Raw genomic sequence first — 17,252 nt, 5'->3', positions numbered from 1 at the left:
CCGACAAAAATTACGTACATACATATGTAGGTTCAAAGTTCAAGAAATTTATGCCGAGTGGTTCAAACATTTTTATACCCTTGCAGAGAGTATTATGAAATTGGTCAGATGTTTGTAACGCACAGAAGGAGACGTTTCCGACCCCATAAAGTATATATATTCTTGTTCAGCAGGAGAAGCTGAGTCGATATAGCCATGTCCGTCCGTCCGTCCGTGCGTATGCGTTTTACTCTAATGCATTCTATATGACCGAAATGTAACGCATTGCCTATGAAATTTTTTTCCAGCGCATTTGTAATGCACAAAATAAAAACGACTGCTTGGACGAAAGCACCGAGCCGCATTCAACTTCGTTTTTTAATGCCCCTTCCCTCTAACCATCAAACGATTTTCGGCGTTGTGACGTCTCCCGAATTTCGTTTTGTGCGTGGCACGCGTTTTTCCATCGTTCTTTGTGTATGCCTATTCCTTTTGTGTGAGCAGTGCTAATGTGTGTAAATACAAGTGCATAATTGCATGCACATCGGCAACGCGTCACTTTTATAAATTCTTGTGCTGTGCAGACGTGTTCTTGGAGGCTCTATCTGGTATGTATAAATCATCTTAATTTTATTTTTGATGACAATAATTAATAATATTTAATTAACAGATGCCATTAAAACTGAAGGATGGACGGAAAAGTGCTACATATCAACCATCCGTAGCTGCTTTAAAGTCCAAAAAGGTCGACTGGCGAAACAAAAATTTGAAAACAAAAAAAAAATTAATTTTAATGAAATTAATCTAGAAGAAAATTTATGTATAGATTAAGGCATATAGAAAATGTAAATATTGTAAAAATTAGATAATAAAAAAATATAAATATGGAAAATATACATTTAAGTAAATGTAAATATGTAAATAATAATATAATATAATAATAATATGTAAATAATAATATAATATAATAATAATTTCTAAATAAATAATTATACATTACTGGAGCATATGAAAAGCGTTTTTTTTGCTTTTGGAATCAATTATTTATGTAATTCCACTGCATGGAAGTATGCCATTCTACATATATAGTAAGAAATTCTATATGCTGTATTTTCTACAGGCAGCAGAATTTCTGCATTACAATTTTCATAAAACAATATGCTTGGGTAATGGAAACCCGAATGAAACTTCGTCACATCATTACTTTCTGCATCACAAAATTCCATAAATTCGTGCACCGAGAAGAAAAAGCGGCCATTTGTTAACAAAGTAATGGAGCTTGTAACCGGTTTTTGAATGCACACAGGCGAAAAGTAATCCGCTCGTAATGCAAGAAAGAATGACAATTTCCGCCACTGGGTTATTACATGGGTGAGATAGAGTATGAAAATTGTCAGGATAAAAATTGGAGTATCCCCATGAAATTTACTACGATGATAGTATTGGGTATAAAAACTCAGATTCCAGAATTTGAATCTGATCTGATAAACAGTGACTTTTACTAATAACTTCGTTATTTTCTCTGCTAAGAACTAAGGCCGTTGTGTAAGCGTGCCATGCTTTTCTTAGGGAATGATGGAAGAAGAAGAAAAAATTTTGAACATGTAAAATTATTATGCAAAGGACTGCAAGGGTATATAAACTTCGGCATAGCCGAAGTTGGCTTCTATATTTTTTTTTATTTTTTTACAAAACATCGAAAACATCGATAGTGGCAAACATCGATGATTCCCCGCCTCTGTCACCCATACATACTCGCAGAAAAGCTCCGCTGCCCATGCGCTGTCGCAAGGAGAATGTCGGTAAGCATCGCCCGAAGCTCCGATTGGCTAATGAAAGCCGCCGAACGAAGGCAGAGTGCTGGCAGAGCATGCGCTGCAGAGTCTGACAGCAGAGCAGCATGAGGTGACAGAGAGAGAGAAAGAGACAGAGAGTCGGATAGCGCTGCTGGCAGCGACAGAGAGCGACGCATTGTCGAGCAACGGAACTGAATACAGTTCAAGGAATGCGGACCGAACTTTTAAAAATTATTTAAGCAGAGACCGTGGCAGAGATCAGACGTGAATGCTTCAACAGTTAAACCGAGTCCAAGCCAAACGTTTAAAACACACCTAAACTAATACTTTTTAACAATTAAACATTTTTAAATTGCAATTTGGAGTTAATTTTAAAACAGTCTTAAGATATCAAGCAATAAAATCGTTTTAATTTTTAGATTTTTCCACTGGTTTGGTCCGGTGAATTCACCTCATTTAAAAAGAAACAACTCTAATTTCGTAGATAAAAATAAATATAATTGACAAACATTTCATGGACATCAGTTATCACATCTATATTTTCATCGTTTTTATGAACATTTTCCTCTGCTTTTTTCTACACTCGATTAATGCATGTAAATGAGAGCTCTCATGTTACGGTGGAACGTAGGGCAGAACAAGACTAGCTAGCGGAATATTCCTTCCAACTCATTCCCTACATTTCCTCCTCAAAAAAAAAAAGGAGGCGTACCTACTTGTTCAATTGGGGCATTCTGCGAGGGGTCAGGGGTTTTACAAGGATACCCAAATTAGTTTCGAACTGTACTTAGATTACTTGACTAGGCAGACTACACGAAGTTCTTTAAACTGCTGCGGTTTGTGTGATGACTATAAAAAAAAATTAGAATCGGACGGGACTGTTGATTCTGACTTGTGCTTGCCACATGACTACAGGCTTTGATCACAAATCTAGTTAAAACATTAATAGAAATATTAATCTATTCAATTTCACTGATGTTTAAGAATCATTGTCGAATGTTTAATTGATATATTGTCTCTTTTTTAAACTGTTTTCCAATAAAAGATGTAAGTCTTTCTTTGTAGTACATCTCAAAACTCTAAGGGTAGTTTTCTGGCTGCATGTAGCAAATCCAAGCTCTGCTAAAACTTCTACAGATAATCTGTGTTTCAACCCAGAACTCTTTTTATAAGTTCTACTAGATTCTTCAGCAAAATCACATTGTTATTTATTTATTTATTTATTTATTTAGACTACGATTAGTAGGTAATTATAAATTACCTCTAATCTATGTGCTAGCTATAACTTCTATGGTCTTAAGCTAGTTGTAAAATATGTATATACGGTATAATTAATAAGTATTTACATTTCTTTTGTTAACTTATATTTACATGAGTTTGGGTAATATTTTACAATAGGTGGTATAGGTTTATTTCTTTAAAGAATTGGGAGATAGCGACGATATTGGGGTTACTTAGGGATAGGAATTCAATAGGGTTAGGGTGTAGGAATTTTTTCCTCGGCTCAATATATTCCTTGCATTCTGTGAGTATGTGCAGGATTGTAAATTTTTTGTTGCAATGTATACATTGTGGGGGGGGTTGTTTTTTAAATATGTATTCGTGGGTAAGTTTTGTGTGTCCAAATCGTATTCTTAGAAATTTCGTGATGTCTGTTCGTTTAACGTTGTTGTCTATTTTTATTTGTGAGTCTCTTATCGAGGTTTGGTTCATATTAGTCGTCTTGTAGTGGTCTGATGAATTCCTCCAAACTGTGCTTTTGTATTTTTTAAGGATGATGTCCTTTATGTACTTTGTTGTGTCTTTGTGGTTAATGTTTTGCTCAATTATATATGGGACACTGTAAGCTATCTTTGTGGCTCTGTCCGCTGTTTCATTGCCCTGAATGCCAGTGTGACCTGGTACCCATATCAAAATTATTGTGGGGTATTGGTGAGTTACTATGTCTCGTATATGCGAGATGTACGGATTTTGGTTGTTGACCTGGGTTACTGCCTGTATTGCTGACAGTGAGTCTGAACAAATTGCAAAATGCTGTTTTTCTCTTAGTGCATATTTACAGGCAGCCAGTATAGCTGCTGCCTCCGCTGTGTAAATCGAGGTGTATGATGGGAGCAAGGCCATTTTGACTATGTCTGACTCAGCTGTGATGCTGTATGAGACTCCTTGTATTGATTTTGATCCATCCGTGTAAATAAACTTATACCTATCATATCTCTCTTTGAGGCTAAGGAGCATTTTGCGATATATTATGGGGGGTGTAGATGACTTACTCGTATAGTGAAGAGAGAGATTAACTGACTCTTTACTGAGGGACCATGGGGGTTTTAGTAATTTTCTGCTTCTTATTGGGGTAAACGATAGATCATTGTGTTTGCAGAAGTTCAAGGTGTTATGCAGAATCGATGGTATTCTGGGTGTTTTTTTTGATTTTTTTAATTTGTTTAACACTTTTTGGAGAGGTGTGTTTGATGCGAGCATTAGAGTTTTATACAGTTTTGCTGTTGCTAGCGAAAATCTCGACTCGATTGGCATAAGGTCGGCTTCATAAAGAAGGTTGTTAGTTGGAGTAGACCGAAAAGCTCCGAAGGTTTTCCTCAATGCATCATGGTATATGGATTTAAGTTTTATTTTGTAGGAATGAGGGCAATTGCCGTAGAAAGGTAAACAAAAGTCTATTTTTGACACGATCAAAGCTTTAATTGTATTTATTAGTGATCTAATGTCACAACTATAATTTTGGTTAGCTAACCATTTTATTATGTTAAGTCTTTGTGAGATTTGGACTGTTAAGTTGTCTATGTGTTGTTTCCATCTGTATCTTTTTGTTATAACCAGACCGAGGATTTTTATGGCATTACTTGTGTTGAGGTTGTAAGTTTGGGAGCTTAATTGAAAATTACATTTCTTCTTCCTGCAAATGTGCATGTGTTTGCATTTATTTGCATTTATTTATAAATTTGATTATTATTTTAATATCATTTCACATTTGTCATATTTTGTTTTAATGAAAAAAGAATCTTAATGCTGAAGTGTCTTGAATATGTTTATTCCGATTTGGCTGTTAATGCTCATTAAAAATATTAAATTATGTATGCGTAAACATAGCTCGAAGATAAATGTTCTTCAGAGATAACAATCGTTTGCATTGTTCCTTAAAAATTTTTAATCGCGCTCAATGAACGATGCGACGATTTAAAGTAAATTTTCGTTGGACAAAAGGAGGTACATTTAAATTGTATGAGATTCTTCTATTACTTTCGTTTATGTTAATTCTACCGGACAGAATACGAAATTTTGTTGTCCACTAATAAAGGGAAGAAAGTCCTTTTCTCTGATACAGTAAAACGAAAACTTAGTTTCTTGTTGATTTTCAATCACTTTTTGTAGCTTTGAGCGACGCTGCATTCTCCTAAGTTCTCCTAAGTTAAGTATGGATCCAGTTTGTAGGGAGCAGGCAAAGCTTCGCCTGATTTTGCTTTTCATAATTGTTATTTTTATTTTTTTTTTTTTTTTGGCGACCTTTATGAGTGTATTTTGCTAAAAAATTATGTTTCTTAAACATATAATTTCCTAAAGTGACTAGAATCATATATTTTCCTATCCTCCAGACTTTTTCCGGTTGTGCCCTTTTGGATGCATTCATGCAGATGTTGAAATATTGCCATTGTGATCCAGCGGCAGTTGAACAATCTTTTCTTTTGTTCCATTCCAAGTCTTTTGGCCGTGATCTCATGGATTGGTCCACGTCGTGGGTACTGCAAATAGCAGACTACATAAATTTTCTATTTTTTTTACTTGGCCCTTCAGTTTGTTGCTTTTCTGACAATACGTTGTATTCCGTTAATTGCTTTACTTAAGAATTTTTTAACACCTTTGACTCGATGCCACCGGGTTTTGTGATTTCTCCGGTGGTTTGGTCCGGTGAATTCACCTCATTTTAAGAGTGGAATGAAACAACTCTAATTTCGTAGATAAAATTAAATATAATTGGCAACTATTTCATGGACATCATTCATCACATAATTTTTTCATTGTTTTTATCAACATTTTTCTCTGCTTTTACATTTCTACAATACGATAGATGCTTGTAAATAATCTGGTCAATACCAATGCGTTTTCTTTCCTTATTAGCAATTAAATCCAAATGTTGTTGGTACTATGCGAGTTGTTAATTCTTTCTTTTCCAGAAAACAGTTCTAATTTCTGAAACTGTTGTAACTTTAAAAGATCAATATTTTATACAATGTTTAAAAAACTGCAAGAAGTTCATTTGGTTTGTTTTTCCTTTTGCTGCTGCAGAAGCCGATCACTGACACGAGCAAAAGCAGCAGCTGCGGCAGTCGTCATATGCAAAATTTACAGTTTGCTTGCAAGTCGAAGCAGCATAAAGCCGAATGAGTTGCTAGTTGGTGGCCTAGTCAAAAAGAAGGAGACGTTTCTGACCCCATAAAGTATATATATTCTTGATCAGCATGAGAAGCTGAGATATAGCCATGTCCGTCGGTGCGTATGCGTTTTACTCAGCCATCTTAAGAGCCATCGCGGGGCCTTTTTATTACCCAGGTCAGATAAAGTATGAAAATTGTCAGGATTGGACCACTATATCATATAGCTCTAGAACAAACATTTTCATAAAAATTGGAGTATCCCCATGAAATTGATATATATTACTATGATAGTATTGGATATAAAAACTCAGATTCCAAAATTCGAATCTGATCGGATAAATAGCACACAAGTTACAGTCAATATAAATCGGTTTAGCGCTGCTTGCTGCTTACTACATACGTCATCATCAAATCAACAGAGCACATGCATACACACAAATTGAGTTGCAGGGAAAGAAATTTCAAAAAGTAAAAATGGTATTGGACTGCAAGTGTATTAAAACTTTTTATTATGGGTAAAGGAAAATCCCTATCTCTTGAAGAGAAAGCTAAAATCGATGCATATGAAGACTTGAGACTTTCTATGTATATTTGAAATCTCAAAAAAAAAAAAAAAAATAAAATAGGCAGAAGGCGAAAATTTTATACACTTGCCAGTAAAACTATGCGGACAAGGTGAATGCAAAACATTGAATCAAAAAAATTAATACTTGTAATTTGGATATTTTGAAAATAATTTTTTTAACGATAAGCACATTAATTATAGTTATCTTAATACAGTTAAAAAACTAAATAAAAATCAAGGAATCAGAAAAAGTATGCGAACAAACTAAACAATCCAACAAAAAAGGAACTTAATGAATGAATAAACAAAAAAACTAATAGAAGGTGGGATAACCCTTCCTCTTAATAGTTTTGGCATTGATATAACCAGGTTTTGGGTTATTTGAAGCCACTCCTCCATTATGACGGTTTTTAACATATCTTTTGATGAAATGGTTACCTGGCGAATCCTACGCTCCAGAAAATCCCCCAGATGTTCAATAGGACTTAAGTCCGTCGACTGTGGTGATGAGTGCAGCTGGTTTTTTGTATTGTACAGCAACCACAGCTTCACATTATGTGCTGTATGTTTGGGGTCATTATCCTGTTGGAACCAAAAGTCTTCACCAATGCCTAATTTTCTTGCACTTTCGTGCAAATTGGCTTTTAAGATGTCGAAATAAACCTTAAGGTCCATTGTTGACTCAGTAAATACAAGGTTGACAACTTCACTTGCTGCTATATACCCCTATACCAGCACACCGCCACCATGAGCGTGTAGGAGCAAGATTTTGTACTTCATATACTGTACCACTTTTACGCCGCACAAGTTTGCGTCCTTTGATGCCAAAAATGCAAAATTAGCTCATATCAATTGCATAGTTTTTCTGGCAAGTGTGTAATTATTTGTGCAATAAAACGGGATATGGTCGGAATTATGAAGGCGGTAATAACAAAGTGTTTCCGATGCGGACAGGAGAGCAATTTTACGAGAGCCATCAAACTCCCATGAGGCAACCCTGAAGATCAGGGCTAATGCCGGTGTTAAAGCGAGCTTATCTACTGTCCAAAGGGTGATAAAGAATGCTCTACATTTGAAGAGAATAAAATTAAGAAAAAATGTCAAAGAAGTTAAATTCGACAATGCCGAAGTTTATATACCCTTGCAGTCCTTGGCAATAATAATTTTACATGTTCAAAATTTATTTTCTGCAACTCAATTCATCAATATACAAACAAAACAATTTTAGTCATTTTACTACAATTTGTTCTTCTTCTTCCCCTCGATAGCTCTGAAGATGGCTGAGTAAAACGCATACGCACCAACGGACAGGCGGACATGGCTATATCGACTCAGCTTCTCATGCTTCTCAAGAATATATATACTTTATGGGGTCGGAAACGTCTCCTGTGCGTTACAAACATCTGACCAATTTTATAATACTCTCTGCAAGGGTATAAAACTGTTTGAACCACTTGGCATAAATTTCTTGAACTTTAATTTTTTTTTCCCATTTTTTATACCCTTGCAAAAAGGGTATATAATTTTTGGTCAGAAGTGTGCCACGCATAGAACGAAGCATCTCCGACCATACAAAGTATATATATTCTTGATCAGCACGACGAGACGAGTTCAAATAGCCATGTCCGTCCGTCTGGATCAACGCAAACTCCTCCTAGACCGTAAGAGCTACAGCTACAGCTACATATAGCTCCCATACAAACCCCAAAGTCACGAACAGTGACTTTTCGCAATAACTTAGTTATTTTCTATGCAATTATCGTGAAACTTAATATTAGAGAGCTTATAAACGATTGTGCCAAATTTGATCATGATCGGATGACTATATCATATAGCTCCCCTAGGAACGATCGGTCGAAAACAGTGACTTTTGTAAATAACTTCGCTACTTTTAATGCGATTGCTTTCAAATTAAACATTTCTTAATTAAATATATCTGTTAATGACTGTGCCGAATTTGATAAAGATCGGGTGACTATATCATATAGCTCCCCATAGGAACGATTGGTGGAAAACAGTGACTTTGATCGATATCTTCGTTATTTCCTATGATTGTAGGCCGTTCTTTCGCAAACATAAGCCTTTTTATATAAAACGTCCTTCCGAAATTGATGGCTAATAGGTAAGGAAAGAGTTACCAAAAAAGTTGCAAGGGTATACAAACTTTGACGCGGTCGAAGTTAGCCTCGGCCCTCTGGTTTAAACTTTGACCCACTGTGCAAAAGCAAAATGTATCACCTACACCTTTTTTCTGCACAATTTTAAATGGGTGCAAGTGTATACTGTACAAATTTTTTTGATTGACAGCTAGACTTCTCACTCACTTTCATGATGTACAGCAGTTAATGAGTGCACTAAAATTGCTGTACAGCACTTTTACTGTACACTATATTAGTGTACAGTTCACTTACTGTACAGTCAGTTAAGATTATTTGCTTAAAAAATAAAAATATATATATAAAAATAAAGAAAATAAATATAAAATCTGAATATCACATGCAAGAAAAGTTAGCCAATATAACTTTTAATATTACAAATTTATTTCAGAAAATAACTCATTTGTATAAAACTTCAACATTTGAGTGTAATAACATAATCTTATTCACCTTATCATCTGTGGTTGCGATTTTGCAGAGCGAAAAATTATCAATAAAGCTAGCAATACTTGTAAGAGTTTGCGCGACTTTCAAGGAGAAGTCGATAAAAATGTTAGTCGTACCACCGTTTGGCGGACCCTAAATAGGTCCAAGTTTAGAAAAAAAAAGCTGATGAATTGCGTTCCAGTTTTAAAAGCTGAACACAAACTTGCTCGGATGGATTTTGGGCGTCAAAATATGGAGACACAGTGGTCATCCGTAAGTCACACAAAATAATAACCCAATTCGTTTTTATTGCAAGGATTAAAATTGCAGGTCATCTTTTCGGATGAAAAGAAGTGGAATTTGGATGGTCCTGATGGTTTTCGGAGATATTGGCATGACCTGAAAAAAGAGCCACAAGTTTTCTCTAAGCGAAATTTTGGAGGGGGAAGCGTGATGGCTTGTGGAGCTTTTTCCTCACTTGGATGCCTGAATCTCCGATTCGTATCATCACGAATGAAGAGTGGAGATTACATCCAAGTGTTGGAAAACAGTCTCGTCCCATTTTTGAATGAAAATGAGGATAGAGACTGGATTTTCCAACAAGACAATGCCGCAATCCACGTCAGCAGGGAGACGAAGTCGTGGTTTGCCTCAAAGAATATCGCCCTTATGTCCTGGCCGAGATCACCAGACCTCAATCCAATTGAGGAAAATCGCCAGTTCAACACAGTTCAAGAACTGAAAAATGCGATAGAGGAGGCTTGGCTGGAGATTGACACAGAGACAATTAAAAATTTAGTATTAATTATGCCACGCAGAATATACAATGTTATTGCCAAAAACGGCAAACAAATTTAAAGTATCTTGAAATAAAATTATCACTAATTGTTAGCATTTATAGTAAAAAAAAAGCATTAATTATGAAACGCGCCTAAAATAGAATTCTCGTAAACAAAAAAGTCCCGTTAGTCCCACTAATTCCAAAGTTCGTATATGTTGTTGTTGTGTCCTTATTACCAATTTAAAACGACATTTGCTAGCCGGGCATAAGGATATATATGAAGCCGAGTCTTTCAATGAAGAAGCTGCAGTGCCCGAAAAAAGATGCAAATTTTCAGTGTCAATGAGTGAGAGCGAGCGAGAATTGGTCACAGCTGAGCGAGTTCCATTTTCCCTTTTGGATTCTAAGCCTTTCAAGACTTTCACAAAACAAATTTTCGCTGGTCTTAACATGACACCAATATCGTCGAAGAACGTTATGGAATTCGTGAGCGAAAAATATGAAGTTTTGAAGGCAGAAATGACAAAATTTATGTCTGGCCGAATGGTGTCGCTAAAAATTGATTCTGCAACTTGGGGAAACCGCGGAGTACTTGAAATAACTGCACAGTTTTACCATAACTCAAAAATTTGTATTGAAACCCTTGCTATTATGGAGATGAGCAAAAGGCACACTGCAGCCAATTTGAGTATGGCAATTGAAAACGTGTTATATGATTTCAATATCAATAAGGATCAATTGTACACAGTTACATCCGATAATGGTCGCAATATGACAAAGGCGGTGGAGTTGTTGAATCAAAATAAGTGAAGATAATGATTTTGATGCTGATGATCTAAAGCTACAGGTCGAAATAAGCGTCATCACGTCAATCAAAAGTGTCGCTCACACTTTGCAGTTGGCGGTTAACGGCAAATGCCCTGTGGGCCCTCAAGGTAGGGGGCCCCCTTATGATGAAATTTCATGTAGTATAGTAGCAGTTTTTAGTCACTAGGGCCCTTCGTACGAGGTTTCCAGTAAGGATAATTTTTTAAACGTAATAAGCTGGAACTTTAGACATTGTTTTCAAAAGTGAAGAACGTTTAGGGGCCCCGTCAATGTACTATAATTGTATAGTCTTCCCATAGATTTTCCTACCAAAGCTATATTTTGGCGAGTCTGTTTCATTTTTCCATAATTAAAAAACTTGAATCAAATTGAAGATGAGCGAATTATTAACGCCTTTTCGTTACAGAGCAATTCACTTGAAAAACTTGAATGTTTGATGAGAAGCGCATTGTTGAAAAAATATAGGCAAATAAAAATGTTTGATTGTTTGTAAGAAGTCGTTTTTGTTTTATTCACATAAACGATCATACTTGATGTAAAACCTAAAACTGTGTACCTTAGGGGGCCCTTAGGGTTCCAGTCCGGGCCTGCATGAAAGAATATTTGAACTCGTTTGTTGTTGATAAAGCGGAGACAGAAGAAGTCGACGATGAAATCACGAAAGCAATGGCAGAGATAGATGCTTATAATCCCAAGCCTGTGGATCTCAGTATGGACTTAATGGGATACTGGGAAGATAAAAAAATCTCTATCCCAATCTCTAAAAGCTGGCGAAAGTTGTACAAAGTATACCTGCAACCCAAGTCAGCGTTGAAAGAGCATTTTCTGCATTGAAGCTAATTTTAAGCGACCTTAGATGCAATTAGTCTACCGATTCGGTACAAAAAACGGTTTTTGTAAAATTCAATACCGAATAAATTTCCAGTTTTATTTATAAAATCAAAAATTAAACCTACTTTAAACCTAAACCTGATTCTTTTAAATACGGCGTTAGTCCTTTGCACTCCTGGATTAGGTTTATGGAATTTCTTTTAAACATGCCATATCGAATCGACATTAAGACTTGGCATGTAAAAAGCGAAAATAAAAATAAAATGTTATCGCGGAGGAAGGAAATTCAGCTAAGAATATGGAAGGAAATGGGCAATTTCACAACATATAAATAGCAATTTCGTCTGAATTGGCCATCAACACAGACAAATTTCGATGTTTTTGCAACGACACGTTCTCATTGTATATGCAGGCGTATCCATGGTACCCAAGATCCCCAACAGTTCACAATTATTACAGATTATCTGTACAAGTTTCAGAGAAGCATGGATTTGCTGCATGCAGCCATAAAAGTACCCTTTGGGTTATGAGATGTACTACAAAGAAAGACTTACACCTTTTATTGGAAAACAGTTTAAAAAAGAGACAATATATCAATTAAACATTCGACAATGATTCTTAAACATCAGTGAAATTGAATAGATTAATATTTCTATTAATGTTTTAACTAGATTTGTGATCAAAGCCTGTAGTCACGTGGCAAGTACAAGTCAGAATCAACATTCTCCCCCCAATTAAATTTTTTTTTTATAGTCATCACACAAACTGCAGCAGCTTAAAGAACTTGACACACACCCGGTGAACTTACAAGTGCGGCAGAGTATCGCGATTCCTCCTTAAAGAATTTCCCCTTTCGGTGGTTCCGCGACTCCTAAAAAAAACTAAAGTATAACCAAATCGCCCCAATTTTGACGCACGAGGCTTACCACTATACGGATTCCCTGTGCTCCAGCTGGTGGTCCCCATTTCAGCTCTCGGGTGGGCCAACGGTCCAAATCAACTCCAGGAATAAAGGGGAGTGGCGAGGGGGTGGCTGGCCACTCTTTCTTCCCGCCTCTCATAACTTTTATTTGTGTGGGTGAGAAAAATTTGCCAATTTCTCCACTTTCATTCCACCGCGTTGCAGCAACAAATCTAAACAGCTGTGATCACAGTGTTGATCAGAGCCAAAAGCTCAGCCTGAGCCGCCCTGGCAGGGGGGCGCCACTTTGCAGTTTGAACCGGGAAAAAAAAAAAGCGTCACTTTATTGTTTCCCGAAAATTTCAAATTCAAATTAGGCGCTGGCGCCAATATTGAGTTATGGAGCGTTATGTCCTTTCGATGGACCATCTAGCTCGTTGCGATGACGGAACGGTGCAAGATGCACTATGTCTTGAGGCGGCATTTGCTAAGCGGCCAAAAATTGTTCGGTCGCCGCCTGGCAAATTCAACCAAATGGAGGCGGATGCGGTGGCTTTACCCGGTAATAGCTCAGGAACGGCTGGAACACCGGCAATGGCTCCCAGCAGCCCGAAGACAACCACCTCGCCAAAAGTTTTCTCAAATGTGACGGAGTTAGACGAGTTGGGCTCGCTCATTTGGGAGATGGACACCATGTTCAATAAAGGAGATGATGGCAAAAAACCAGTACGCCACATAAATCTCGGCACGAAAAACGCAATTGTGCGAATGAAAGAGCTGCACGAAACGCTATGCCATATAATGATAGGCAGCAAAACGGTGGAAAGCTCAAGGTGCGAAATTGCAACTCAAACCTCGCCTCCTAATGCTATTAGGGCGAGAAACGGTGCGAAAAAGATGGACGCGATGGTAAACAAGCCCAAACGCCAGAGAGAGGACGCGGGGGCACAGCGCAACACCCCTCCTAAGAGACAGCGAGCAATTGCGCTAAACACGCCACGCGGCGATCCGGAGCCAGGCACTGGGCATCGAGCCATTACGAGTGAGCAGCAGGCAGCCCATGGAGCTGCGGAATGGCAGACGGTCTCAAGAAAAAGAGCGAGCAAGCCATCCTTGAGGAAAGCTAGGCCGGAGGTAATTGTAATCAGGCGAAAGAGGGCTGCACTTATGCCGAAATCCTGAGCCTAGTTACCAGAAGGCCAGACGGCAAGCTCGACGACGTTAAAAATAACGTCAAAAGGACGAGGAAAACGGTTACGGGCGATCTACTTCTCGAGCTTAAGGGGGGTGGAAATGCAAATAGCAAGAAACTGACTGAAGACTTGAGCCAAGTACTGGGCCACCAAGCTTCAGTACGAGCAGCTGGAGCCGATGCGTGGCTTGAAATGCGCAACCTCGACCATTTAGCGACGGTAGAGGAAATCAAAAAGGCAATTATCGAGTGTAGAAATATGAAAGCGGGGGAAAATGTTCATAAAAACGATGAAAATATAGATGTGATAACTGATGTCCATGAAATGTTTGTCAATTATATTTAATTTTATCTACGAAATTAGACTTGCTTCTTCAATTAGTAGTACACATTTAAGTTCAAATCGTACAGCGTACGAGCACGGCTCCCTTTTAAATGAGGTAAATTCACCGGACCAAAGTCCCCAACAGTTCACAAGAATATTGTTCATGGATCAGTTTTTAGTTCCTGTTGGGTGTCTGGGCGAAAATGCCTCAGACGCACGCAACAAACTGTATAAAATGGACCGACGTTCCCATGCTAGGAAAAATTGCAGTCTTTATAATATTACTGACAATTTTTTAGAGCTATGGACTCATCTGACCCTCTATTATCAAGCTTGAACTTACATAATAGACCAAAACTGCTTGGAAGAAAATCACTTCCTACAGAAGTTATTGCGTTTTTAGAAGCCCTTACAACCTTAAATATAAGTTCATCCCATGAAAATAATAATGAAAATTATAATTTAAATTATATTATTAGCATGGAAAGTGATTCATTTAACGAAGAAGATCGCGATAACAACAATGAATATACGTACTTGTTACCGCGCCGTTGTTACAATCTTAAGTGCTTTTCCACAGAGTGTGGACGCATGTTTTGTTTGGTTTTTGAGCCATACTTGATAAATAAATCTGTATCAGCTATTTTTGTTTTATGTTTTGTATATTTAGTTGGTCCATCTGATTTGGTGAACCCATTTCAGACGAACACGATATTTATTCATAAACATTCGTCTTAGATGAGGAAGATTTTTAATTGTTTATTTCATATTTTCCAATATTGTAACTATTTGAAGAAACATTTTTTTTTTTTAATATTATTTTAAAACATTTTTAAAAAACGCTTATTATTTTGTTTCTATTTTAGTTGAACATTTAATTTCAACAATGTGATTTTGCTGAAGAATCTAGTAGAACTTATAAAAGAGTTCTGGGTTGAAACACAGATTATCTGTAGAAGTTTTAGCAGAGCATGGATTTGCTACATGCAGCCAGAAAACTACCCTTAGAGTTATGAGATGTACTACAAAGAAAGACTTACATCTTTTATTAGAAAACAGTTTAAAAAAGTGACAATATATCAAATAAACATTCGACAATAGACCTAAATAAGCCCTCAAACATCAGTGAAATTGAATAGATTAATATTTCTATTAATGTTTTTATTAGATTTGTGATCAAAGCCTGTAGTCATGTGGCAAGCACAAGTCAGAATCAACAGTCTCGTCCGATTCTAATTTTTTTATAGTCATCACACAAACTGCAGCAGTTTAAAGAACTTCGTGTAGTCTGCTGCTTACTACATATTTTGAAAAAAAAGGATTGGAAACTTTATACGCAATAACTGAACAATGCTTGTAAAGTGAACTTAAACTCAGTTCTTTATTCAGGGTATTGGATTTAAAAGGTTTATTATTTATTTGATGACAAACATCAATAGGCTTTCCTTTACGTCTATCTTTCCAGCTCGTCTGTCTGACTCTGCTTTCTTGATTTCAGTGTTAGTTAACGCGCGCAATGTTCTGCCAAAACAGCGTAGACAATTTAAGGAGACTTATTTAAACTAGTAATCGCAGAATGCCCCAATTGAACAAGTAGGTACGCTTTCTTTTTATTTTTTGAGGGGGAAATGTAGTGAAGGAGTAGGAAGGAATAGTCCGCTAGCTAGTCTTCTACTGTCCTACGTTCCACCGTAACATGACAGCTCTTATTTACAAGCATTTATCGAGTGTAGAAAAAATCAGGGGAAAATGTTCATAAAAACGATGAAAATATAGATGTGATAACTGATGTCCATGAAATGTTTGTCAATTATATTTAATTTTATCTACGAAATTAGAGTTGCTTCTTTAATTTGTAATACGCATTCATGCGAACACGGCCCCTTTTTGAAATGAGGTGAATTCACCGGACCAAATCCCCGAAAATCAAGAAGAAATGAGAACCATTTAATTGTTTCATATCTTAAGAATGCCTTAAAATAAACTTAAAATTGCCATTTGAAAATGTTAAATTGTTAAAGCTAGCCCCATCTATTATTCCTATCTCAGGACATTTTTATCGATACAACAAAAATTTCAATAAACTGGAGGATCTTAATCGAACTTCATCCTTGAGAATCAATTCGAAAGTCGAGAACATTTATTGTCTATATATATGTATCATATTTCATAAATTGTGATGAAATAGAGATAGATAGCGAAACGTTCAAATAATTTCTAATTGCTTATAAGAACATCCGCATCTGCAGATCGGATTTGCTCAGGAACACCATTAAGGACATCTTTTGGTGCCAGTTTTCATTAATTGCTTTGAAGTGGTCAAGAGCATTTTTCATAACACGCCCCGTTTTTAAGAGATGGTAATTAATAATTTCCTGTCATTGTGTTTGCCTGTTTGGCATTCGTAATGGTTGGACACAATTCCGACAATTGGTTTGTGTGTTCCCTATTTGGGAACAGTTCTTACTTTACTGGCTGTCATGCTCTTAATGTCCAGCTATTACCCGATGTTGCACTCAAGAACAGCTTAACATTTGGAAATACTTCATCCCCAGGAATAAGTTTACAAAAAAGAATTCTCATTGGAAATGTCTGATACACTTCACAGTTTTTGAGCACAGGCAATATTGCGAATAAATTTACGTGTGAATTTAATGCTAGGTATGCTTTGGATAAAGATCCATTTCTACATAAAATGTACGTATCCATTCAAGTAATTACACAAGTCGCACAGCGTACGAATACGACCCTTTTTTTAATGATTTTAATCCAGCTGATGTACTCTTGAAATATAATGAAATAATTGAAATTGAATTGTGCTATTTGCAATGTAAAACACTTTTTGAGATTCCATATTGCATGGTACCAATGCTCAAGGTCTGTAGCACACATTCCCGTCATATCTTTAACAAATTGCACATTCCGACCATTCAAGTTACGTACAGCGTACTAACACGGCCCCTTTTTGAATGAGGTGAATTCACCGGTTGAAATCGAGGAATTATTTACAACTGCAAAAAAAGTCATGTTAAAGTTTTGTAATATAAATGTGTTTTTGAAATGCATATGAGACCATCTTTG

Source organism: Drosophila tropicalis, unplaced genomic scaffold, assembly GCF_018151085.1.
Source record: "Drosophila tropicalis isolate 14030-0801.00 unplaced genomic scaffold, ASM1815108v1 contig_1116, whole genome shotgun sequence".
Classification (NCBI taxonomy): domain Eukaryota; kingdom Metazoa; phylum Arthropoda; class Insecta; order Diptera; family Drosophilidae; genus Drosophila; species Drosophila tropicalis.
This window is presented reverse-complemented; position numbering follows the sequence as displayed.